Source organism: Magnolia sinica, chromosome 15 (assembly GCF_029962835.1).
Source record: "Magnolia sinica isolate HGM2019 chromosome 15, MsV1, whole genome shotgun sequence".
In the NCBI taxonomy this organism is placed as follows: domain Eukaryota; kingdom Viridiplantae; phylum Streptophyta; class Magnoliopsida; order Magnoliales; family Magnoliaceae; genus Magnolia; species Magnolia sinica.
Genome location: NC_080587.1, coordinates 1,379,200 through 1,404,513, shown reverse-complemented (window position 1 = coordinate 1,404,513; position 25,314 = coordinate 1,379,200). Strand labels below are relative to the sequence as shown.

At 41.3% G+C, this 25,314-nt stretch overlaps 1 protein-coding gene and 1 non-coding gene across 2 annotated transcripts in view; both read right to left on the bottom strand.

Moving 5' to 3' along the window:
- The window catches only part of LOC131228239 (actin cytoskeleton-regulatory complex protein PAN1-like), a 70,633-nt gene extending 45,665 nt beyond the window's left edge, over positions 1–24,968 (bottom strand). The window contains exon 1 of the mRNA XM_058224133.1: positions 24,617–24,968. The gene's annotated coding sequence lies outside the window, so the exon portion shown is untranslated. The remainder of the gene's footprint in view (positions 1–24,616) is intronic.
- On the bottom strand, positions 8,280–8,372 carry TRNAC-GCA (transfer RNA cysteine (anticodon GCA)). The gene is made up of 2 exons: positions 8,336–8,372; positions 8,280–8,315 (listed from the first exon to the last, which is right to left on the bottom strand). It is a non-coding gene; the product is annotated as a tRNA-Cys (tRNA).
- Positions 24,969–25,314: the final 346 nt, after the last annotated feature.

Here is a 25,314-nt window from a genome sequence, read left to right as displayed (position 1 = left end):
ATAATAATAGTGATAACACATAATGGGAACCTGGGTAGGAATAATTGTGTGAAGCATAGGAATATCCATTTCTCGACAACATCTCAACAACAAAGAATAGGCTGGCTGGGAAACTATTGGTATGGTGAATGGGGTTAGATGCAGGTTGTTTTTGACAGTTTAGAGTCCTTTTGAAAAAGTCTGCCTTTCTTCATTGACAATTGCCCATTATATAGGTAGATTACAAGCTATTTAGGGAAGAAATACAAGCTGATCTTCAGCCCCTACCATATATACATCTATCTAAATATACTGTACAGCTAATATATCCTAATTAAGGAAGGAATAAATCTGTATAACTGTCATATCAGTCAAAGCTGTAGATATTAGCTGTAAATCTGCTGTAAATCTGTAAATCTGCAAAGCTGTAAATCTGTAAATCTATAAATCTGTAAAGCTGTAAATCTGTAAATCTGCTGTGTAGATTGATATTTCCTTTGACATCCTCCCTCAAATTGATGCTGGTAAATCGACAAGCATCAATTTGCTAACGAGAAAATGATGGCGCTGACGTGGCATGGATTTTGTGAAGATATCGGCGATCTGCAAAGTTGTGGAGATATGTGGAAGAGTGATGACTTGATGATCATAGGCTTCCCTGATTGAGTGACAGTCAACCTCGATGTGCTTGGTGCGTTCGTGATAGACTGGGTTTGCGGCAATTTGGATGGCACTAGTGTTGTCAGCATGGAGTGGAGTAGGATGTACGGGAATGAAACTAAGCTCTGTGAGGAGACCACGCAGCCAAATGATCTCGGAGCATGCTGCAGACATGGCTCGGTACTCGGCCTCAGTAGATGATTTGGAGACGTGGTCCTGCTTCTTGCATTTCCAAGAGATAAGGGCATCACCAAGAAACATACACCAGCCGGTAGTAGATTTCCTGGTGTCTGGGCAGCCAGCCCAGTCAGCGTCACTATAGGCTTGTAGCTGAAGTGAAGAACCGGAAGGGAAGAATAAGCCACGAGTAGGTGTCCCAAGAATGTAGCGAATTATGCGGCGGACTGCAGATAGATGGAGATGCCTCGGTGCTTGCATGAATTTGCTGACGGTATGAACAACATAAGAGATGTCTGGTCGGGTAATGGTTAGATAGATAAGACTACCAACCAACTTCCGATAGGTAGTAGGATCCTCAAGAAGCTCTCCTTCGTCACGTCGATATTTCACATTAAGTTCCATGGGGGTGTCAACCGAAGTAGCGTTGGTGAGACCGGCTAGCTGAACCAGATATTGACTATACTTGTGCTGATGCAAGAGGAGACCGTGCGGCTGATGATGCACCTCTAAACCCAAGAAATAGGTGAGCTGGCCAAGATCTTTCATGTGAAATGTAGAATTCAACAAAGTCTGAACCGCAGAGATTGCCTCCAAGTCAGAGCCAGTGATGACGATATCGTCCACATAAACAAGGAGGACGACGATACCTGTGGATGTCCTTTGTAGAAAAAGAGAGGAGTCATACTGACTTTGAGTGAAAGAAAAACTAAGCAAAGTGGATCGAAACTTCTCAAACCATACTCTTGGTGCCTGCTTCAAACCATACAAAGAACGTTTCAGTTTGCAAACATCAGTAGGTGAGGAAGTGGGCATACCAGAGGGAAGTTTCAAGTAAACGTCTTCCTTGAGATCACCGTGGAGAAATGCGTTCTTAACATCCATTTGATGTAAGGGCCAGGATTGGGATGCAGCAAGAGCGAGTATAGTTCGGACAGTGGTCATTTTGGCGACCGGTGCAAAGGTCTCATCATAATCGAGACCATATTCTTGTTTGTTGCCAAGTGCCACTAACCGAGCTTTGTAACGATCTATGGACCCATCGGAATTAAGCTTGATAGAAAACACGAACTTATTGCCAAGGGGTTTCACGGAGGAGGGACATGGAACAACATCCCATGTTTGGTTTTCTTCAAGTGCGAGAAGTTCGGTTTCAATTGCTTTTCGCCAACACTCATGCTCCATTGCCTGTTTATAAGATGAAGGAAGAGAAATAGACGACAAAGTGGCTGTGAAGGATGAAGGAGAAGAGAAACCAAACCTATCTGGGGGTCTACGAACCCGAGTACTGAGTCGGAGAGAGGGAGGTGCAGGTGCTGAAACAGGAGCAGCAGTCGGGGAAGAAGCTTGAGGGGGCTCAGGAGGTGCTGAAGGTTGGTGGGAAGTGGCGGTGGAGCGTCGTCGATACACTAGGAGAAGTTTAGAAGGGACTGGATCTGCAAGAGAGTTAGGAAACATAGGCAAAACAGAAAATGAAGGAGAAACATGATCCTGATGGGTAGAAAAGAAATATTGATTCTCGAAAAAAATCACATTTCTAGAAACTCGAATGCGACACAGATTTGGATCATAGCAAAGAAAACCTTTCTGATGTACTGAATATCCTAGAAAAGCACATTTAATTGACTGAGCCGTAAGTTTTGTGCGTTCATGTGCAGGAAGATGAACATAACAGACACAACCAAAGGTACGAAGGTTAGAATAAGTTGGAGGGTGACCAAATAACCTGGTGAAAGGTGAGTCATGGTTCAATGTGGGAGAAGGCAATCTGTTAATGAGATGGACAGCAGTGGAAAGAGCTTCACACCAAAATCGAGAGGGCGTGGAAGATTCTAACAGAAGAGTGCGAACCACATCAAGAAGGTGACGGTTCTTCCTTTCAGCCACTCCATTTTGTTGAGGTGTCGAAGGGCAAGACCGTTGAGAGATGATGCCATGATTCTGTAGGAAGTCCTGAAACAAATGAGACATATACTCACCCCCATTGTCAAAACGAAGGATTTTGACATGGGCCGAAAATTGTGTCTGAATATATGCATGAAAAATCTTAAAAACAGAAAATACTTCGTCTTTGGAATGAAGGAAATAAATCCATGTGAAACGACTATAGTCGTTAATAAAAGTGACAAAGTATTTGTAATTAGCATGCGAAGTGATTGGTGCCATACCCCACACATCACTATGTATCAGATCGAAAGGTTTGACAACATGCGGTGTGTGAAAAGGAAAGGGTAGAGTTTTACTTTTGCCAAGTCTGCAAGAATTGCAATCAAACTGAACAACACTAAGAGATGGTGTTTCATTATTCCCAAGAAAACCAGATTTCAATAAAGCATGAAGTACATTAGAGTTTGGATGTCCGAGACGTTTATGCCACGCTCGGTAATCAACATGAGCAGAATTACAAGCGATAAAAGGCAAAGAAAAAGAAGACAAAGGAAATTGAAGAGGAAAAAGACGTCCCACTTTAGGCCCCCTCGCGATCATCCGCCCTGACTGTTGATCCTGCACAACACAACCAGATTTAGAAAACTCTACTTTACAATCATTATCAACTAACTGACCGACAGACACAAGATTGGTGGTAAGACCGGGAGATACGAAGACATCAGTGAGAGAGGAGGAAACATCATCAGTGGCCGTGATAGGTAAATGATTGCCATCAGCAGTATGAATTTTGAGATTTCCAAAATATTTGTTTACATTGGTAAGAGAAGCAGCATTGTTTGTCATATGATGGGAAGCCCCGGAATCAAAGTACCAAGGAGATGATGTAGTGAAGGGTTTACCTGAGAGTCCTAAAGCTGAAAATGCAGAAATGATCATTTGTTGAATCATGTCAGGGGTCACGGGTTGGACTGAAACGGGAGCAGGAGCAGGAGCACTTTGTGTTGTATTCACCAAACTACCCGCACTAGAAGAGCCAACTGAGACAGTATATGCTGTCTCCGATTTCTTGGGGGGTCGAGTTGGGCATTCCTTGATGATATGGCCATCCTTTTTGCAATAGTTGCAGAATTTTCGGGGACAGTTTGCAGCATAATGACCAAATCCCTTGCAACAGAAGCACTGAACAGTGCTCATATCCCTGCTTCGTGGCCTGCCTTGTGCTGCATAGGCTACAGGAACAGATGTAGATCGTCGTTGTTCCATGGTGGTTTGAGTGAGAAAGCGCTGTTCCTCACGAAGAAGATCATTTAGGCATGTATCCAAGGAGGAGACAGATTCTCGGTTCATAAGATTCGATCTGGTGCCTTCAAATTCAAACCTTAGTTTCATTAGAAATTGATCCCTCTGAGTAGTTTCATGGACAGATTGAACAGAACTAAGACCTTCGGATGGTAAGTCAGCATAAACTATATCAGTGTATTCAGCCCAAAGATTAGTGAATCTAAAGTAAAAATCAGAGATAGAAAGACTATCCTGTTGGAGAGTGGCCAATTCATGTTCAAGCTGGAAACGACGAGCAGTGTTTTGTTGACTGTAGACCTTCTTCAGGTATGTCCACATCTGAGCTGCAGTCTGAGAAGATCGAAGGTTCAAGATGATGTTGGGTTCAACAGATCCCAAAATCCATGCCATAACTTGTGCGTCCTTGACTTCCCACTTGGCGTGTCGGTCTTTGTCTTTGTCTTTGTCAGGAGCTAGGTTACTGCCATCAACATGTCCCCACAGCTCCTTACCTTTGACGAAAATCCTGAAATGAAACGCCCAAGCAGAGTAGTTCTTGCCATTGAAACGAATCAAAGAAACATCAGACTTATCGGAAGACACGAGGTCAACAGAACTAGAACAAGAATAACCGAGACTAAGAAACTTGAGAGCACGAGACAAATGGAAATTTAGAGCTATAGCTCTGATACCATGACAGTTTAGAGTCCTTTTGAAAAAGTCTGCCTTTCTTCATTGACAATTGCCCATTATATAGGTAGATTACAAGCTATTTAGGGAAGAAATACAAGCTGATCTTCAGCCCCTACCATATATACATCTATCTAAATATACTGTACAGCTAATATATCCTAATTAAGGAAGGAATAAATCTGTATAACTGTCATATCAGTCAAAGCTGTAGATATTAGCTGTAAATCTGCTATTAGCTGTAAATCTGCTGTAGATATTAGCTGTAAATCTGCTGTAAATCTGTAAATCTGCAAAGCTGTAAATCTGTAAATCTGTAAAGCTGTAAATCTGTAAATCTGTAAAGCTGTAAATCTGCTGTGATATTTCCTTTGACAGTTTTCACTAGTCCACAAGTTGTAAATATTGGTACACTTTTGGGGGCAGTTCTAGGACAGGTTTATAGATTAAAATTATCTAAACCGTGGATAAATTGGTAGCTGAGCTTACTTTGGAAAAACTTTGGTAATATATTTGCGCATTGGAAGTGGGAAGAATGGGGACAGTTTTTCGACCGGGATGAATGGGCAGGATTAATGGCTGGGAGTGGGATAGATTTCGGACAATTTAGCAGGTACTCTAAAGGGCTCCAAAAGAATCTTTATTCCACCTCAAACAAAAAAAATTACAAATCATTAGTAGATAAGATTATGGGCTGGTTATGGAAAGATTTGAGGCAAGACTCCAGATATTATTCATTGTAGGATTTAGGACAGACATTGGAGAGATTTGTTAGGAGTTAGGACAGTTTAGGGTCAGTTCGGAGCTGTTTGGAGACGGACTGGAATTTTAGAGCTGGGGGCTGGACAGGTTCTGACACAACATGTATAAACTGATATTAATGCAGAAAAACAAACCCAAACAGCTGAAGGAGATAAACGGAATTCTATTTATCACACAAAAGACAAAATATTAGACGAAGAAAATATAAAGAGACTAGAGAGAGAATATTCGATAAATTGCTTGACTCTTAAGAGTGTGAGAGAGAGAGAGGGCTTCCTCTTATAAAACTAGGATAGCCCGTTTTAGGTAAATACAGGCTGTCATTCTCATCTCATATTTTACAGGATTTATTACAATATTATACATTGCAGATAACACAAGATCGCGTGCATCATCATAATTCATAGGTATGACACTCCCGAGTGTTGAGTGCATAAACACGTACACTAACACTTCCCCCTCAAACCAGGCAGCAGATGTCAATCATTCCCAACTTCCTTGTGATTTTGAGAAGTTGAGCTTTCAGAAGGGGATCAGTGAACAGATCAGCTAATTGTTCTCGTGACTTGATGTATGGAGTGATCACTTCTTTGGCGGCAATTTTTTCATGGATGAAGTGACAGTCAACTCAACATGTTTGGTTCTTTCATGAAAGACAGGGTTTTGGGATTTATGAATGGTGACCTGATCACTCTTGAATTGAAACCCCAATTCACCCATCAGTTTCATGAGCCACAATAATTCACAAGTAGTGTGAGCCATGAATCTGCTTCTGCACTTGATCGAGCAACCACAGCTTGCTTCTTACTTTTTCGAAGTGACCAGCTTCCCTCCAACAAACGTACAATAACCCTGAAGTAGATCAGCGATCATTCAGATTGCCAACCCAATCCACACTGGAATTAGCTTCAACCTTCAAAATGCACATGAGAAGCATAGAGGATGCCCTTTTTTATGGGTAAAGAAATTTATTGAGAAAGCTCGCCTAAGCAATCGCTAGGACGAGAAAAGAATTACAAACCAAAAAAAAAAAAAAAAAAAGCCAACAAATTACAAACATTGATGGCGTTAAAGCTGGTCGCCCACTCTGCCATAGCTACCTTGACCTTTTGGGTTGCCTCTTCCACAAAGCGACTTCTACTTTGAAAACAGCGGTTGTTCTGCTCCCCCCAAACGGTCCACATAACTGCCATTAAAAATAGCCACCAAATCACCTTCCCTTCCTGACCACGCCATCGTGTTAGGCCCATGGGAAATCTTCAATAGACACCAACATTACCCAATGGATGTTAAAGAGATCAAGAAAATACTCCATGCCTTCCAAGCAAAAGGGCAATGAATAAATAGGTGATTTATTGATTCTGCGCCATTCATGCAAATCCAAAAAATGTTGGAGATCACCATAGACCCTTTTTGGAGATTATTTATGGTAAGAACCTTCCCCCTTTCCAACCAGCCAAACAAAAGGTGCAACCCTTGGAGTGCCATAATTCCAGGAAAAGTAAGCGGAAGCACCTTTCTCTTCCCTCAACTCCTTCCAAAGCAACCTGCAGAAAAAGCAGACCAAGAAGCAACCCAACTTGTCAACCCACCACAGCATCGTATCCCTCGCCCCCAAAGAGGGTTGGGCAGCTGCGCCCTTGCCACGAGACCCCTCCAAATATCACATGATCCATTTTGCCACTTCCAGATGGGTCGTACAAGAAGCATGCCTAAACTAAATTATGCCACTAACAGCATGAAGAATGTCCATCTGAGTGATGGTTAGACAAAACAACTTCCCAATTATCTTCTAATATAACTAGGCATCAGGAACTGACTCCCCATTGTCGATTAAAATTTTGTACTTTGGTCCTAGAGGTATATCGACTTGCTTGCACCCCATGAAACCAGTTTCTTTGAGTAAATGCAGTGCATACTTCCGCTGGGAAAGAACAATCCCATGGTTAGATCTTGAAGCTTGATTACGAGAAGATATTTAACATGACTAAGCTCTTTGATGTTGGAGCGATTCCATAGATGATTTTGCATCTCAATAATAGTATTTCATCATCCCCAGTGAGAATCATGTCGTCTACATTTTTTCTCTCTCTTTCTTTCTTCTTTTTTTTTTTTGAAAGGTAGCGGAAATTTTATTGAAGAAGTGCCGAGGTGGCACAAACTACAGAAAACAGAAAATTACACTTTTTCAATGCTTCTAAACAAGAAGCCCGTTCAGCTACATAAAATATTGCCCTAATTATGATCCACTCCTCCCTCTTGCTTTAATTTCGAAAGAACCTTCCATTTCTTTCTCCCCAAATCGCCCAAAGAGCAGCCAATAAGCAAAGCCTCCACATAACCTTCACTCATTCCATGCCATACCATGAAAAGATCCCCAATTGAAAGAGGCATTGACCAAGCTCGATTGAACCTTCTTAGAAATTCATTCCACACTTGGTACGCAAAGGGACAATTGATGAAAAGGCGATTCATTGACTCGGCATTAGACATGCACATAAGGCAGATATTAGGAATCATCGACTGCTTTTGAAGGTTGTCGACGGTCGAAACCCTATTCCTCCCCACAAGCCACCCAAAGGCCACAATCTTCAGAGGAGCTCCATAATGCCACACATGACGTGTTCCCCCAATCTCTTCACCCCTCACAAGCATGAAGTAGAAGGATCCGACTGAGAAGCAGCCTGACCTGTCTTTCAGCAAAATCATCCTGTCACCTCATCTACATAATAACACAAACAATAAGAACAGTAATAAAGCCCTTGTGTCACTTAACAAACATTGAATGACCACAGTTTTTTTTTTTTTTTTTTTTTGAAACGTGGGAGCAAAGGTGCATTTCCGACCTGCTGGATTCGAACCAACAGCCTAAAGATACCTACAGAGAAGTTTTCCACTGCAGTCCTCCGCTCTACCAACTGAGCTAAGGTCAGTTGCTATGGAATGACCACAGTTGCATCTCTGAAAACCAATTTAAAGGAGAGTGCTGCTAACTTTATTGAACCAGGCCCTTTAAGATTGTTTTAGGACATATTATGTTCTTCAATTGGCAAACCCTATGCCCCTCACCCTTACAGGTAAATCCAGTAGGCGGTGACACGCACACTTCTTCCTGCAGGTCATGTAAGAAGCCATTTTTGCCCCTCCTTTAAAAACCATCATTCGGGAGGATCTAATTGAGGAAGACCTCCCAACAAAAGATGTTAACTCTCAATGGAGCTCCTCCGAACCAGAAAGACACCATCCAGTCCACTTTAAGATTCCCCTTGTCCAAAAAGGCAATGTACATGGGCTTAAAAATCCCCACCCGCTTTTAAAGCCCAATCCTTTAATTAGTCACTGCTCTTTGCAGAATGTACAATTTGCTCAGGACTTGGAACGGACTTGAAGCAGCAGCTATCTCCTCGTCCTAATATCTCTCCTAAAGACTAGATGCCCGACACGCACACTGCCATCCATGTGATAGAACTGCAACATTGTGGCCTCTTGCATAGATGAAATAGAGAATAACTGCTCAAATTGGGATTTAAGGGAGTTACTTGAGCACCACCTGTCTCTCCAGAAACTTATCCTTTTGCCTGCTCCCACTCTAACTCAAATAAATTGCATCAAGATGCTGAGCAGCTTAGATATAGATGAAAGAGCCTTTCCTGTAGTTCACAATTTGGATGTCCATCTATTTGACTACTTAGCCAATAAATAAATAAATAAGATCTTCTGCGACCTTGGTGCCTCCCTGTTTCCAAACCTCCACCACCATTTGATCACAAGGGCTGAATTGAACTCCCTGGATAATTGAATGCCTAACACACCTTCATTGAGAGGTCTGTAGACATCAGCCTACGCAAGTAGGTGCATTTTCCAATTATCTTCCTAGTTGTTCACAGAAAACACTTCCGAATGGCTTCCAGTCTGGCTACAAACTTCTGAGGGCGGCAAAATAAAGATAGGAAGGGTAGGGACGCTGCATAGAATGGCCTTGAACAGAGTTAACTCTGACACTGATAGGAAGCCCCTTAGCTATGCACACTGACCAAGGTGTTCCAAAACGGTAACGGTGGCCATAACGGCCACTGCCGTTATTGTTATGATACGGGCCCTAACGGCCGTTACAGCCCATTTTTATTTTATGAAAAAACTGTTACAGGACCGTTACGGGGCCATTACGGTCCATTACAGGGCCGTTACGGGACCGTTACGGCCTATTTTTCTGTAATGGCCGTTTCGACCCCGTAACACGCAACGGTTATGACCGTTTCCGTTACGTAACGGCCATTACATAACCGATTTTGAATACCTTAATGATGACAGCTTGATAGAACATCTCTCAGTAATCTTATTCTAGACATCCACTGAGGGTTTGCTACCTTCAAGAGGCATCCCCAGCAGATTAATAAGAAGAGATGATGTGCCGCAACATGCTAAGTACACTATAAGCTTTACTTCCTGATTGTGCATATTGATTCCAACTATACTGCTCTTAGCCACATTGATTCCTAGCCCTGAAACCACTTTAGAACAACTGAAGATGAACTTTAATTGTTCTGCTTCTGAATTGAGCCATCCCGGTCAGCAGTGTTGTCTACATGTTAAATGTGTGAGCACTCCGTATCGATCGCTGCCACCCTTTCCAACGTCTTGTTTAAACTTTCACTAACAAAGCATAACTACGGGGAGATAGGTTCCCCTTGAAAGAACCCCCTGGAGCTCCAAAAGAAACCAAACAGCAAAGATTCCAGAAATTACAAAGGTATTGAATGAATATAATGGATACAAAGATATGGTACTTATGGGCTTCTCAAGTCTATCTGAGAAGATTTGCTTATTAAGGGAGATCCTAGGCTTATCTAAAATATTTACATAGATTACAAGAATAGCTTCATAGTACAATTATATAGACATTACAAGAATACCCTCATCGAAATTAGGCCTGTTTGGTTTTCGAATTTCCTATGAAATGCAAAGTAAATAAGCCATCATCATCATTTCCTGGTGTTTGTTTAAACAAGAATTATGGCTCATAAATCAAGAGTCAAATGCACTTGTAAAGGAAGTAGGTAAAGTAAATTGTAAATATCACATTTTCACATTAAAAAACTACCATTTTTACAGTGATTTCTGGGTGAAACAAACAATGTAACAAAGTCATCATTGCAGTCAAATGTAAGTGATATCATCACACAAGTACAAGAGAAAATAATCATTACCCATTTACAGCCATTTACCATTGTAATTGGAAAACCAAACAGACCCTTAACAGTTAACACTGAGCACCTGTTTACAGGTCAACAATCAACAAGTTACGGTTAAAGGGCTCATGTCAATGAAAAGTGGGACCAGTACGGAACTCTGAACAAAATAGCTGATAGTTCTGGTTGAGCATTGTGAGTGTTAGGTTGGTTGATTTAAAACATAGGAAAAACCTTAGTTCGGGTGGAGCATTGTGTGTGTTGGGTTGGTTGATTTAAAACATAGGAAGAACCTGTGCATTTTTTTTCCTCTTTGTTGTTTATGTGTACTTGTCCCACATCCAATAGGGAAAGAGCCTGGAAAGCATTTACATCGATATCTTTCACTATGGATTTGTGGTGCAAACCAAAGTGACAGATATGTGCAACTCGCACATGTGTGTGCCGAGCCAGGCCGGGTTGGGCCACCAGACGGAGTGGTGTCAATGAGCTCCATTTATAAACTTACTATTTTCTCTCTTCTTTTGTTTTTCTTGGTGTAACACAATTGTGATCAACTGCTCCTTGGTTGTTGGTGCACCTCGCTGGTGGCCAACTAGTAAGTACCATGTGTCAAGCCTAGCTTCCTTTAGCAAGCCAGCTTCTCCATATTTATCCTATTTATATATATTTGGTTTTGTACAGAACCATTGTTATTCCACACTCTGTTCTCTTTCTCTTCTTCTTCTTCTTAGTGGGCAAATAAGTAGAACACAACTGTGATCCACTGCTCCTTGGTTGTAGGTGCACCTTACTGGTGGCCAATCAATGAGTGCCAAGCCAGCTTCTCCAAATCTATCTTATTTATAAATATAAATAAATATATATATGGTTTGTACAGAGCCATTGCTATTCCACGCTCTATTCTCTTTCTCCTCTTCTTCTTCTTAGTGGGCAAATCAGTAGAAGCAAATTTAAGTTCAGGGGCTTTGATCTAAGTGTGCGTATGATATGAGTTGGTCATCATTATAGAGAACTGTTGTATCTGCCCAGCTCCAAGTTGTTCAAGAATAGTGGCGTTGAGTTTCTCGACCCTTTGCCTTAGGATGAGTCAGTTCTATTTCTTGATAAGGGCAAGGAAGGGATATAACTCACCAGTAAAGTGTCACCTTGACATGGTGGAAGTCATCAATTCGAGCCTAATTATCCCTAAACCCAATGTGAGAGGACAGAAAAGTTGCAACCCAGTCCATGAACGTTAACATCCTTGTCGAAGCAAACATGTCTTCAAGACAAAGACTATAACGTGCTTCAGCTATCCGTCTTTCATACCCCTACAGATTTTATTTGTGTCCCTGATTTAAGATTTTAGGGCCCATTTGGATTTATGGAAAAGAAAGGAGAGGAAATATTGTTTCCCATGATCTAACATTCCGTTGTTTGTCAAACCCCTCTGTGGAATTTGTGGGAAACATATTTTCCCACTTTCTATATTCGTTGGAAAATAAACAAATTTATTTTCCTACCACCACCTCTAAGAAAGCCATTTTCCCACGATGGAAGGAAAATGGGTCTCTCAACAATTAAACCGAAATGTGCACCACCCATCTTTGATTGCTTCATATGTGCCAATGTGCCAAATGGGCCATTCTCCATCTTTACGCCCCACACATGCCACTATGCCACATGTGTGAAGGTGCCAAATGTGCCACCGTCCATCTTCTATTGCACCCACATGTGCAACATGCGTCATCATCTCTTGCACATACAAGTGCTAATGTGCCACATGTACCACCATTCATCTTCTTTGGTGCTACACGTGCAAAGCACCCCACATGCATCAATGAGCCACATGTCATCATGCATCTTCAATCGCTCCGAATATGCAACATTTGCATATGTGCTAATGCTGCCAATGGGTACAAGTAATGCCATCTAGCTTCAAGTGCCCACATGTCAAATGTCCCAATGCTTGTCTTATGCCACATGTGCCACCATATAGCTTCACACACGTCACATGTGCCACAATTCAGCTTCAAGTACCCACATATGCCACGTATAACACATGCTTATCGTCCATCTTCAAGCATCCCACGTCCCATGTGCTAATCCAACGCATACCAATGACCACCTAGATTATTTTTTTTCTTCGAGTACCAACTAGAAATTTTTTATTTTAACAAATTTCAAAATAGATCATAAATTTCTAGGAGAATCTTGTTGAAAAACAAACAAGGAAAGCAATGCTTCATTTGTCATAGTTTCCTAAAAATAAGGTTGCCTAAGGACATGTTTCCTATCCTATGCTTTCCACAAATCCAAACAAACCCTTATGTGCTATCTCTATATGTTGAACCAACAATTTAAAGACAAATGTCTCCTTGAAAATATCGATCTCGATGACAACCACCTTAGAGAATCCTAGAATCAAGATTTTTTAGGGAAGAATTTCAAGAGATGACAACGGAAAATGGAGTGCTACTTGACAACTCTTAAATTGATCTCTGTCATCAAGAGTCCGCTTCCTTCTCTTAAGGCAAATGAACATGGCATCTTTTGACGCAGGGGAGGACATGAGGTCGAGCACCGTCTTCCTCAAGAGGATAACTATTCTAAATCCACGGAACTTCTCTGAACTCCTCACAGAGACTTCTCGAATCCACGAGGAAAGAAAGCAAAAAATAGGAATAAATTCTAATAAATTCGAAATTGATTAATCCATGAATAAAAACGAGTTCACAACCCTTTAAATTGGGGTACCAAGCAATGGGAAAGAAATCAAAATCAAACTACAACTAAAACTCCTAGAATTCGCGACTTACTATAAATAGTAAACTTACTATTTATAGACGGTCGTGATGTCTACTAGTGCGAAAGGTTTTCGGCCAAAAATAGTAAGTGTCCTATTTGGCTTCACCAAACCGTTCTCCTAATTATTCTAAGCTCTTTTCACGTTGGGCACAACTCCTAAAGCCCGACGGATGAAGAGTTATAATCAAACTAAAACTTACTATTTATAGTAAAAACGAAAAAAAAAACAGGGAAACGACCGTCGATCGAGGGGTTTTTCGCAATTCCAAGTTGCGCAACCCAGCGTAGTTGGGTTGGTTGGCTAAAGTAGCTCGTTTTACCCCAAAATCATATATTTTACGTCAGATAACTCATTCCGGATTGCGAGATACGCCCGATCTAAGGTCCGACGGTCTAGATCACTTCTGTCGTTGACCGGGCCTTTTCTGATCCATCTTGGCCATGAAACTGTCCGCGACCTGCTCTACATCAGTCCCCTCCACTTCAAAAGAACTCGTCCTCGAGTTCTCATCCTACGCTGGTTCATGCTACTCGGTTAGGTCCGCGACGTTGAAAGTCCGTGAGATCGCCATGTCATCTGGAAGATCAACAACATAAGCGTTGTCATTGATCTTTCAGATGATTGGTACCGGTCCAATCTTTTTATTCTTCAACTTGTTGTACATTCCGGTCAGAAATCGTTCTTTGCGCAGATGGACTATTACTTGGTCGCCAACCTTAAACATTTTTTGTCGCCGATGCTTGTCCGCTTGCTCCTTGTACTTTTTGTTTGAAGCATGTAGCTTAGTTTGTACCTCCGCATGAATGTCCATGATCTTGTCAGCCATATGTTCTGCTGCAATGCTCATGCCTGGGAGTATGGGCAGAGGGACCAAGTCTAGTGTGCGGCAAGGAACTCGTCCATAAATAACCTGGAACGGGGATTTCCCTGTCGAGCGGTTCACCATGTTGTTGAATGCAAACTCCACTTGAGACAAAGTCAAATCCCACTGCTTCGGTTTTTCTCCTGAAATACATCGAAGGAGGTTTCCCAACGTGCGATTCACAACCTCAGTTTGACCGTCAGCCTATGGGTGGTAGGCGCTGCTGAATTGAAGTCGTGTATCGAATCGAGTCCACAAAGTCCGTCAAAAGTAGCTTATGAACTTCGTGTCACGGTCAGAAGTAATAGTCTTGGGAACCCCTTGTAACCGCACAATTTCTCTGAAGAATAGATTCGCCACGTGTGTTGCATCGAGAGTCTTCTTGCATGGAATAAAGTGCGCCATCTTGGAGAAACGATCTACTAGCACGAACACCGAATCCATGCCGCGTTGTGTTCGTGAGAGACCAAGTACGAAGTCCATAGATAAATCCTCCCAAGGGCCATCAGGCACGGGTAACGGGGTGTAGAGGCCCGTATTATGAGATTGCCCCTTGGAGGTCTGACAAATATAACAATGTTGGACTGCCTTTCCCACATCACGTACCAATTGTGGCCAGTAATACCGTTCTTCCACAAGAGCTCGCGTCTTGTCTCGCCCAAGGTGTCCACCGAGGCCTCCTCCATGTAGCTCTTGGATTATCTGTTCCCTTAGCGAACTGTTCGAGATGCACAGTCGATTTCCCTTGAAAAGGAACCCGTCTTGCATATGTAAGTCGCCGGGGTGACCTTCTTGGCATCTAACCCATGCGTCCTTGAAGTTGTCGTCATCGGCATATATGTCTTTGAGGCACTCGAACCCGACAACCTCATTACTCATAGTGACTAACAAAGTTGCACGGCAACTCAGTGCATCAGCTACTTTGTTCTGTTGCCCTGACTTGTGTTTTAGTACAAACGTGAATTCCTGCAAAAACGAGATCCATCTAGCATGCACACGATTAATGTTAGCTTGACTATTAATGAATTTAAGAGCTTGATGGTCCGTGTAAAGTATGAATTCTCTTTGAATCAAATAATGTCGCCAGTGTCGCAGTGCCTGGACCACCGCGTATAACTCGATCTCATATGTAGGCCACTTCTTGCGTGCATCGCTAAGTTTCTCACTGTAAAAGGCTACCGGCCTACCTTCTTGAGACAAAACTCCCCCAATTCCGACATATGAGGCATCACATTCGACTTCAAACAGTTTGTAAAAGTTAAAAAGTACAAAAACCGGGGTCGTGGATAATCTGCGCTTAATTTCGGCAAAGCTCCTGTCGGCTTCGTCAGTCCACTGAAACTGCCCTTTCTTCATGCAATCTGTAATTAGTGACACAATGGTACTGAAATTTTTCACGGCCGACGATTGAATGTCGTCAGTTCATGAAAATTTCGCACTTCGTGAATATTTGTGGGAACCGACCATTCTCTAATTGCCTTCACATTTTCCTCATCCACCCGAATGCCCGTGGATGTTACGACAAAACCCAGAGATAATAGGCTATCAGTCATGAAGCTGCACTTTTTTAAATTGAGATACAGTTTATTTTTTGTGAGCACTTGAAGGACCTTCTTGAGGTGTTCCATATGGGTGGTTTCGTCTTGACTGTATATCAAAATATCATCGAAATAAACCACAACGAACCGTCCAATGAAAGGTTTTAGAACTTGGTTCATCAATCTCATAAATGTGCTAGGCGCATTCGAAAGACCGAAGGGCATGACCATCTATTCGTATAATCCTTCCTTGGTCTTAAAGGTCATTTTCCACTCATCACCCGGCCATATTCAAATCTGATGGTAGCCTCTCCTTAGGTCCAATTTAGAGAATATTTTTGCACCCTCTAGCATGTGCAGCATATCGTCCAACCGTGGTATAGGAAACCTGTATTTTATGGTGATTTTGTTGATGGCTCGGCTGTCGACACACATGTGTCAACTCCCATCTTTCTTTGGAGGTAATAGAGCTGGTACAACACATGGACTCACGCTTTCTCGAATAAGACCCTTACGGATCAACTCCTCTACTTGTCCCTGCAGAATCTCGCACTCATTCGGACTCATTTGATAGTGAGGACGATAAGGTAAACTGGACCCAGAGACAAAGTCGATATGGTGTTGGATATCCCACATGGGGGTTAACCCATCGAGAAGGTCATCGGGCCAGATTTCTTTGAATTCATGTAGCAGGGGCCTTAGTCTTTCAGGGATGATGGTAGGCTCGAGTTCTTCCCCTTTTACAATTAATGCATAAGTCTGTCCTGTTTCTTTAGATTCTTCCACGAAGTCCCGTATGGTTAAGAGAAAACAGCCCTCCACTTTAGAAGTTTCAGGTGGTCCCTCTGGATCCATAAGGGCCAATATGGTCTTCCGGCCATCCTTGACAAAGATATATATGTTATCTCGCCCCTTATGAGTGGCGTCATGGTCAGATTGTCAGGGCCGACCGACTAGTATGTGACACGCTTCCATGTCAACTACATCGCATACTACTTCATCCTTATAATGTTTGCCAATTGAAAAGGATAAAGTGCACCGTTCAGTTACCTTTCTTTCGCTGACCTTCTTAATCCAACCGATTGTAAATGGAGAGGGATGACACTCTGTTTTCAATTGTAATTTTTCCACCATGACCTTGGAGACGATGTTCTCGCTGCTCCCACTGTCAATGATCACGTCACAAACCTTTCGACTCACCGTACACCTAGTGCAGAAGATGTTATGCCGCTGTGGATGCACTTCTTTTCTTGGCGCATATAATAGTCGCCTCATGACGAGCGACCGCCGTGATCTTGCTGAACCCAACCTGAATCATCTGCCTCGTCCTCGGTAGTATGCTCCTGTTCTTCAATATCTGCATCTTCATAAGCGTTATCAGCACTACCATCATTGATGGCGAGGTTTGCCACTTTTCGCTAGAGACAAGTATTTGATAGGTGGCCCGGTCGGCCACGACGATAGCAGTTGTCGGGCCTTGGCCGAGCATAGGGGTTCGGGATTCTACTTGGACCAGCAGCAGTCGATACGCCCCTTTGGGGTCTAGCTTGCCCGCTTCCCTGATCTCGGTTCTCAGACGTAGTTAGTTGAGTGCGTGCTCCTACGGGCTTTCCCCTTGGGCTGTGCAGTTCCCTGGGGCGGACCTGCCACAGGGCTCCTTGCAGTAGGATAGGTCCGTGTGTTAAGACGTTCAAGTTGCGCTTCTGCCTGAATAGCCAACTTGATCACATCATTCATCGTCCAGACGGACTGCATCTGGACCCGATCCTGGATAGCCATACGCAATCCACCGTTGAATCAGGCGACTTGCTGCGATTCAGTCTCGACCAAATCATTACGCGCCGCCAACCAGTAAAATTCTTCTGCGTATTCTCTCACCGACCGACTACCCTGTCGACAATTTTGGTATTGTTGGAATAATACCTGATCGTAATCGCTAGGGAGGAATCGAACACGTAATAGCTGCTTCATCCGCTGCCAGGTGCGGATTGGTGCTTTCATCTGCCTGGTTCGCACAAGTTGCAGTTGTTCCCACCAAGCTGAAGCTCCTCCTTTCAACTTGTAAGCCACAAGTTTGACCTTCTTTGCTTCAGGGATGTCCATATAGTCGAAAAATCATTCAACTTCAGAAAATCAATCAAGGAAATTCTCAATGCGTAATTGGCCATTGAAGCTAGGAATATCAACCCGCATCTTGAATTCTCGATCCGTTCGATCCACTCGATCGCTGCCTAGTCTGGGGTGTTGGAACATTATGTCATCGATTTCCTCCTCACTGGAGCCCCCTTCCTCAGGAATGACCCTTGGCTGCACTGCCGGTACTATCCTGCGATCAGGGCGATTATGAGTTTTAGCAATTGGCGGTGTAGGATTACCACCAGGAACACAGAGTTGCCTTAGGTTTTCTGCCAAGAGATCCGCTATACGATCGATGGAAGCTTGCAGCCCTTGCATGGCTTGCTGATTCTCTCGTTGCACTACTTCGAAAGCTGCCGCCGTTAAGGGTAAATTCCCTGGAGCACCGCCCATGGGATTGTTGCCCTACCCGTCGTTAGAAGCCATCGATTTGAGGAGAAACCTCGCTTTGATACCAAACTGACGTAGGGGAGGACGTGAGGTCGAGCACCGTCTTCCTCAAGAGGATAACTATTATAAATCCACGGAACTTCTCTGAACTCCTCACAGAGACTTCTCGAATCCATGAGGAAAGAAAGCAGAAAATAGGAATAAATTCTAATAAATTCGAAATTGATTAATCCATGAATAAAAACGAGTTCACAACCCTTTAAATAGGGGTACCAAGCAATGGGAAAGAAATCAGAATCAAACTACAACTAAAACTCCTAGAATTCGAGACTTACTATAAATAGTAAACTTGCTATTTATAGACGGTCGTGATGTCTACTAGTGCGAAAGGTTTTCGGCCAAAAATAGTAAGTGTCCTATTTGGCTTCACCAAACCGTTCTCCTAATTATTCTAAGCTCTTTTCACGTTGGGCGCAACTCCTAAAGCCCGACGGATGAAGAGTTATAATCAAACTAAAACTTATTATTTATAGTAAAAACGAAATTAAAATAGGGAAACGGCCGTCGATCCAGGGGTTTTTCGCAATTTCGGGTTGCGCAACCTAACGTAGCGGGGTTGGTTGGCTAAAGTAGCTTGTTCTACCCCAAAATTATATATTTTACGTCAGGTAACTCATTCCGGATTGCGAGATACGCCCGATCTAAGGTCCGACGGTCCGGATCATTTCTGTCGTCAACCGGGCCTTTTCTGATCCATCTTGGCCATGAAACTATCCGCGACCCGCTCTACATCATCTTTTCAATAATCTAGATGGCAAGAGAAAGATTACTTGTGCCAAAATCATATTCTGCATGCAATGACAAATGATAACTATGATATCTACCGTTATCACACTTCAGCCAAAGAGCTGTAGGAATATCTTGAGAAAAAATTCAAAACAAAAGATCTTGAAAGCAAGAAATACGTTGTGGTCACTACATTGATTTCAAGATGGCAGACGACAAACCTGTGGTGGATAAATACATGATCTATAGAAAGTTGCCCATAAGATTCTACCAGAAGGTATGATTATTAATGAGGCCGTCCAAGTTGTTGTTATTATTGAAAAAAATCCACCTTGGAAGAAATATAAAAATACCATTAAACATGAGAGAAAGGAAATGAGCTTTGATGACCAAATTCTCCACATTCGAATAGAAGCAGCAAGGAACCATGACAAACTTTCTATGAAAATGGAGTCTGCAACAAAGGCCCACCTTGTTAAAAACAATCGGAAAGGTCAAGAAAATAGAAAAACTAGAACTCCAAAGAAGAAAAACCTTCATTTCCACAAGAACAAGGCTGGTCACTTCAGCAAAGAATACTGCCATTGAAAAGATTACAAAAAGAAGTCTCATACTCATTTCGCCAAGGACTTTGTAAGGGTTAATAATTAAAGCACTCAATGCTTGCAGTGTGAAAGAGTGGTGGATTGACTCGGAAGCCATCGAGCACATTTGCTCTGACCAAACTGTGTTTTCCGCCTATGAGATATCTTCATGGGAAATTCATCCAAAGCAAAGGTTGTGGACAAAGGGAAGGCGAGCTTGAAGCTCACATCCAATAAGTTGTTAACTCTGTTAGAATTGCTTCAAGTTCCTGACCTCCGGAAAAATCTTATTTCTGGCTCGATGCTTGACAAGAATGGTTTAAAATTAATTTTTGAATCCGGAAAATATATGATTTCAAAAAATAGTACTTCTATTGATAAAGCGTATATATGTGATGGATTGTTCGAACTTATTATGAATGAAAATAGTGCTAGCTCCTTTACGAATTTGAGTGAGTCTTTAGATGTATGACATACTAAATTAGAACATGTGAACTATCATTCTCTTGAAACCATGATTAACATGAGATTAATCCCAAGAGTTGGAAAAAAGAACAATGATAAATGTGAAACATGTATCCAATCCAAATTCTCTAGAACACTCTTCAAACGAGTAAAACTGAACTCAGAAATACTTGATTTAATTTATAGTGATATTTGTGACTTAAAAAACATAGACACTCATGGAGAAAAGAAACACTTTATAACTTTCATAAATGATTACTCTAGAAATGCTAAAATATATCTACTTAGGAATAAGGATGAAGCAAAAGGAAAATTCAAGTCATATATGAATGAAGTGGAAAATTAACTAAATAAAAAGGTTAAAATTCTCAAGTCAAATATAAATAAAAAATACACCTCACATAATTTTACATCATTTTGTGAATCAAAAAGGAATCATACATGGAACAACTACTCCTCATTTACCTCAACAAAATAGTATAATTGAAAGGAATAATGGAGCCTTAATCAATATGGTTAAGGTCATGCTAACAAGCTCCAATTTAACTTTTAACTTATGGGGAAAGGCCATTTTAACCACATTTCACATCCTGAACTATGTACCACAAATACCTCGAGAAGACTCCTAATGAATTATGGAATAGTAGAACACCAAATCTAAATTACCTTAAAGTGTGGAGGTGCTTAGCCAAAGTAGGGCTACCCTTACCTAAGAAAACAAAACTCAGAGCCAAAACTCTTGATTATACATTCTTAGGATATACCCAAAACAGTAAGGCATATAGATAATCGAATCTTAGTGATAAAATCTCACAACAACAGTGGTGAACACTATGATAAAACCTTTCGATGCTGAATTATATGAGAGTATCTTTCCATCAAAAGTTAAACCCACTATAGTTGAGCAAATAGAAAATCCCACCATGAGACATTAAGTGGAGTATAATACTTTAGGTGAGTCCATTGAACTTAAAAGAAGTAAAAAAGCTAGAGAAGAAACTAGCTTTAGACCCAATTTCTACACCTTTCTAGTATAACCTACAACATATGCAGAGTCAATGAGTTCTCCTAATGCAGCCTTTTGGAGAGAAGTTGGTAACAATGAAATGGATTAATATTACACAAACACACTTAGGAATTTGCATGTTTACCCAGTAGCAAACCCAGAGGATGTATAGGCATTCAAAAAGAAACTCAAACCAGATGGATCGCTTGAGAAATTCAAAGCTAGGCTAGTGGCCAAAGTGCACAGACAAAAAGAAGGCATTGACTTTTTTATACACATTCACCGGTTACCAAATCACCACCATTCGCATGCTAATGGCAACTGCTTCTATTCATGACCTTGTAATTCATCAAATGGATGTAAAAAACTGCATTTCTAAATGGTGAATTAGAAGGAGAAATTTACATGGATCAACCCAAGGGGTTTGTCATAGCAAGACAAGTATGTAAACTAATTAAAGCTCTTTATAGTCTTAAACGAAGAACCTAAGCAATCGCATGAGAAATTTGACTAAATTTTGTTATCAAATGGTTTTCGAATCAATGAATCTTATGTGCATATAACAAACTTCTTCAAGAATACATCTGTTATCATATGTTTATGTGAATGATATGTTAATATTTGGTACTGATCGAAAGATAGTGAATGAACCCAAATCCTTCCTGTCATCTTATTTCGATGTGAAGGACTTGGGAGAAGTGGATGTAATTCTAAGAATCAAGATAGTTAAGGATTCTAATGGAATTACATTATTTAACACAATCACATTATGTTGCGTAAATTTTTAAGTATAATCTTCTTAATTGTGCACTTGCTAGTCATCCCTATGACCCTCATGTGAAATTATTTAAAAATGAAGGAAATAGTGTTTTACAACTTGAGCACTCTAGTTTTATTAGTCAGTTGATGTATTTAAGAATTGCACTAGACCCGATATTGCATATGTCATTCATAAGTTGAGTAGACACACTAGTAATCCAAGACTATAATTGGGATGTTGTAATAAGAGTATTGAGATAGTTGAAAAAAGACTTGTAATTATGGTCTCTGATATGTTAAATATCCTACTATGCTTGAAGTATGCAGTGATGATAACTACGTATCAAATTCGACCAAGTCAAAACCTACAAATGGATATGTTTTCACTCTAAGAAGGGTTGCAGCCTACAACTTCCTGAAATTTTCAAAAAAAAAAACCATGTATGTCTCATGGAATCTAAATTCATTGCCCTAGTAAGGGCTGGAGAAGAAGTGAAATGGTTAGAGAACTTGCTCGTGGATGTACTTTTATGGGGTAAACCCATGGAAGCAATAGCTTTGCATTGTGATTGCCAAGTTGCAATAACAAAGACAAATAATTGGACCTACAATGGAAAATCCAAGCATCTGCGTCTATGGTACAAGTTAGTCAAGCAATTACTCAAGGATGGTATAATTGCAGTTAACTTCATGAAGTCCAATGATAATTTAGCAAATCCACTAACTAAAGAAGTATCTAGATAGTTACCGTTGAATATATCGAAGGAAATGGGTTGAGTCCCACTCCCATGTAAGTTAAATCACCGACAACGAAAACCCAACCAATATGACTGGAGATCTCAAGAACTAGATTCAATGGGTAAAAACAAGTTACTCTTCAGTAATTTGATATTAGTAGTGCAAGCTTATAATTAAGGACTCCATTCCTACGGTGTCGTGTGGCAGTTTTATGACCAGTAGCGAGATAGGTTAGATTATGTCCTTAATGAGCTTCATAGTTGTGATATAGTAGAATGTATAGTTACAGGTACATTCTTGATGGAATCACCTATATGAGCATGAAAGTGGGGCCGCTTCCTATGAGGACCGGAACATTCTCTAGAGTGCTTATGAAACTGGGATATAGCACATGGTCATGATGTTCTAGCTTTGTAAGGTCTTACAATTGCTTTGAAATGTTGAGCGATGTATCAAGAATGTCTTTTCAAGTAGGGTTAGTTCAAGAAACTAGACCACTAACCCTCTCAAACCATATATGTTTATACTAGGCAAGGTTCAAATCTCTAGATACCTCCGTCGATGCACTTCATTTCATAGATTTTCCCACTTGCTTTAATTCTTTTAGTCATATTTTCTCTATTTTCCTATATTTTAAATTGTGGGGGATTGTTGGGTTGGTTGACTTAAAACATAGGAAAAACCTGTGTGTTTTTTGCCTCTTTTTTGTTTATGTATACTTGTCCCACACTGAATAGTGAGAACATGGAAATCCTTTATATTGAGATCTTTCAATATAGGTTTGTGGTGCAAACCAGGGTGAGAGATTTGTGTGACTCGCAGATGCGCACGCGCTGGGCCAGACCGTGGTGCGGCACAACACCATGCAGTGTGATGTGGTGTATCACAAGAGCCCCTTCTCTAAAATTATTATTTTCTTTCTCTTCTTTTGTTATTCTTAGTGGAACACGGCTGTGATCCACTGCTCCTTGATTGTTGGTTCACCTCACTGGTGGCCCACCAGTGAGTGACACATGTCAGGCCTGGCTTCCTTGGCAAGCCAGCTTCTCCAGATCTATCTTAGCTATATATATTTGATTTTGTACAGAACCATAGCTATTCCACTCTCTATACTCTTTCTTCTCCCTTCTTTCTTGGTGGGCAAATCAGTAAAAGCATATCTAAGTTCAGGGGCGTTGACGTAAGTGTGTAACTAATCCAATTCAGTCATCATCGTGGAGAGCTGTTGTATCCCAGAGACAGAGGAGCTGCAACCTAGTGCATCAAGGTTCACGTCCCTGTGGAAGCAAATCTGTCTTTAAGACGGCGGATGTAATGTGCCTCAGCCATCTCTACATAGCAAAATAACAGTGTATTCCCTCAAAACGCGCTCTCTTTTAATCATGACACCAAGAAGAAAAACCCTTTTTCAGAGCAAACTTATCATGAACGTAGAGTAGAACTCTCTTCAATTTACATGGAAAAAAAAAAAAAAAAGATCACAGCTTGTACATATTGCATTCATTAGTTCCATTATACCAAAGTTGTGAGGAGAAAAAAAAATAAAAGAAAAGAACTGCTGCCACAAAAACACCTCCACCAGCCTGTCATACGCTGATCGAGACAGGTAATCCGGTGGGCCATGTCCCAGAAATCAAACCCAACAGCCCAATCAGCAGACTCGCAACAGACAGCTAACTCAAAACCGAGCAAAACATAATAAACTAATCCACACTCGACCGCAAAACTACCGATATTATATCCTAATCCAGATCAACGGTCCTGACATCAACACACACTTAGGACATGAACAGCAGGACCCACGCTTCGCCGAAACAACACAAAGCACGCATCATACTGGAATTTCAATTCATGTCGAATCAAATAGCTACTTTTCCAAAAGAGAGAGAGAGAGAGAGAGAGGGAGGAAAAAAAAAAACGAAGGAAATCTTACCTGATTTTTCCAGCTGAATGTGATGCCGCCGGAGCGGTTTCTTAGTTCAAGCTGTGATTATATCCAGCTAATTATTCTGTTAACGATGATTAGCAGAAAATCCGCTAATTCGACGAAAGAAGCCATGGATTTGAGGTAGAAAAAAACCCTAGATTTGGGGGGATTTAGGGAAGAAACGGAAACCCTAGATTTTCTTCTTTTTCGTTTTTCCTTTTTTTCTTTACTTCGTGTGTCCGGAAGCGGAACGGCTGAGATCTGATCGTTGGATTCTGGGGTTTCGTACTTATAGGAGTGTACGGACGAGGGTAGAGCAATGGAACGGACAACTACCGGAATGCCTCTCTCGTTTCTTTCATGCGTTTTGCGGTTTTATCAGCGGGAATTTGTATGGTACGCTGCTCGAGTCTTTGCACCGTGTACGCGGGTTTCTTATGCCTGGTAAGCGGGGTCCAGATTTTGGTAATCCAGACCGTTGGTCTGTTTATTTGGATGATTGATGGATTATATTGATATGGGAAGATCAAAATGAATCTGAATTAAGAATATTTTTGGATGAATGTGGGCCGTTTTTGTTTTATTTGGGCCAAAATTCAATGTCTAAGATTTACCTACAAATGATTATTTTGAACGTATAATCCACTACAGGAAACAGTGTTCTGATGGTTTAGATTATTGAAAAGCGGGCCCCAGTTATCAAA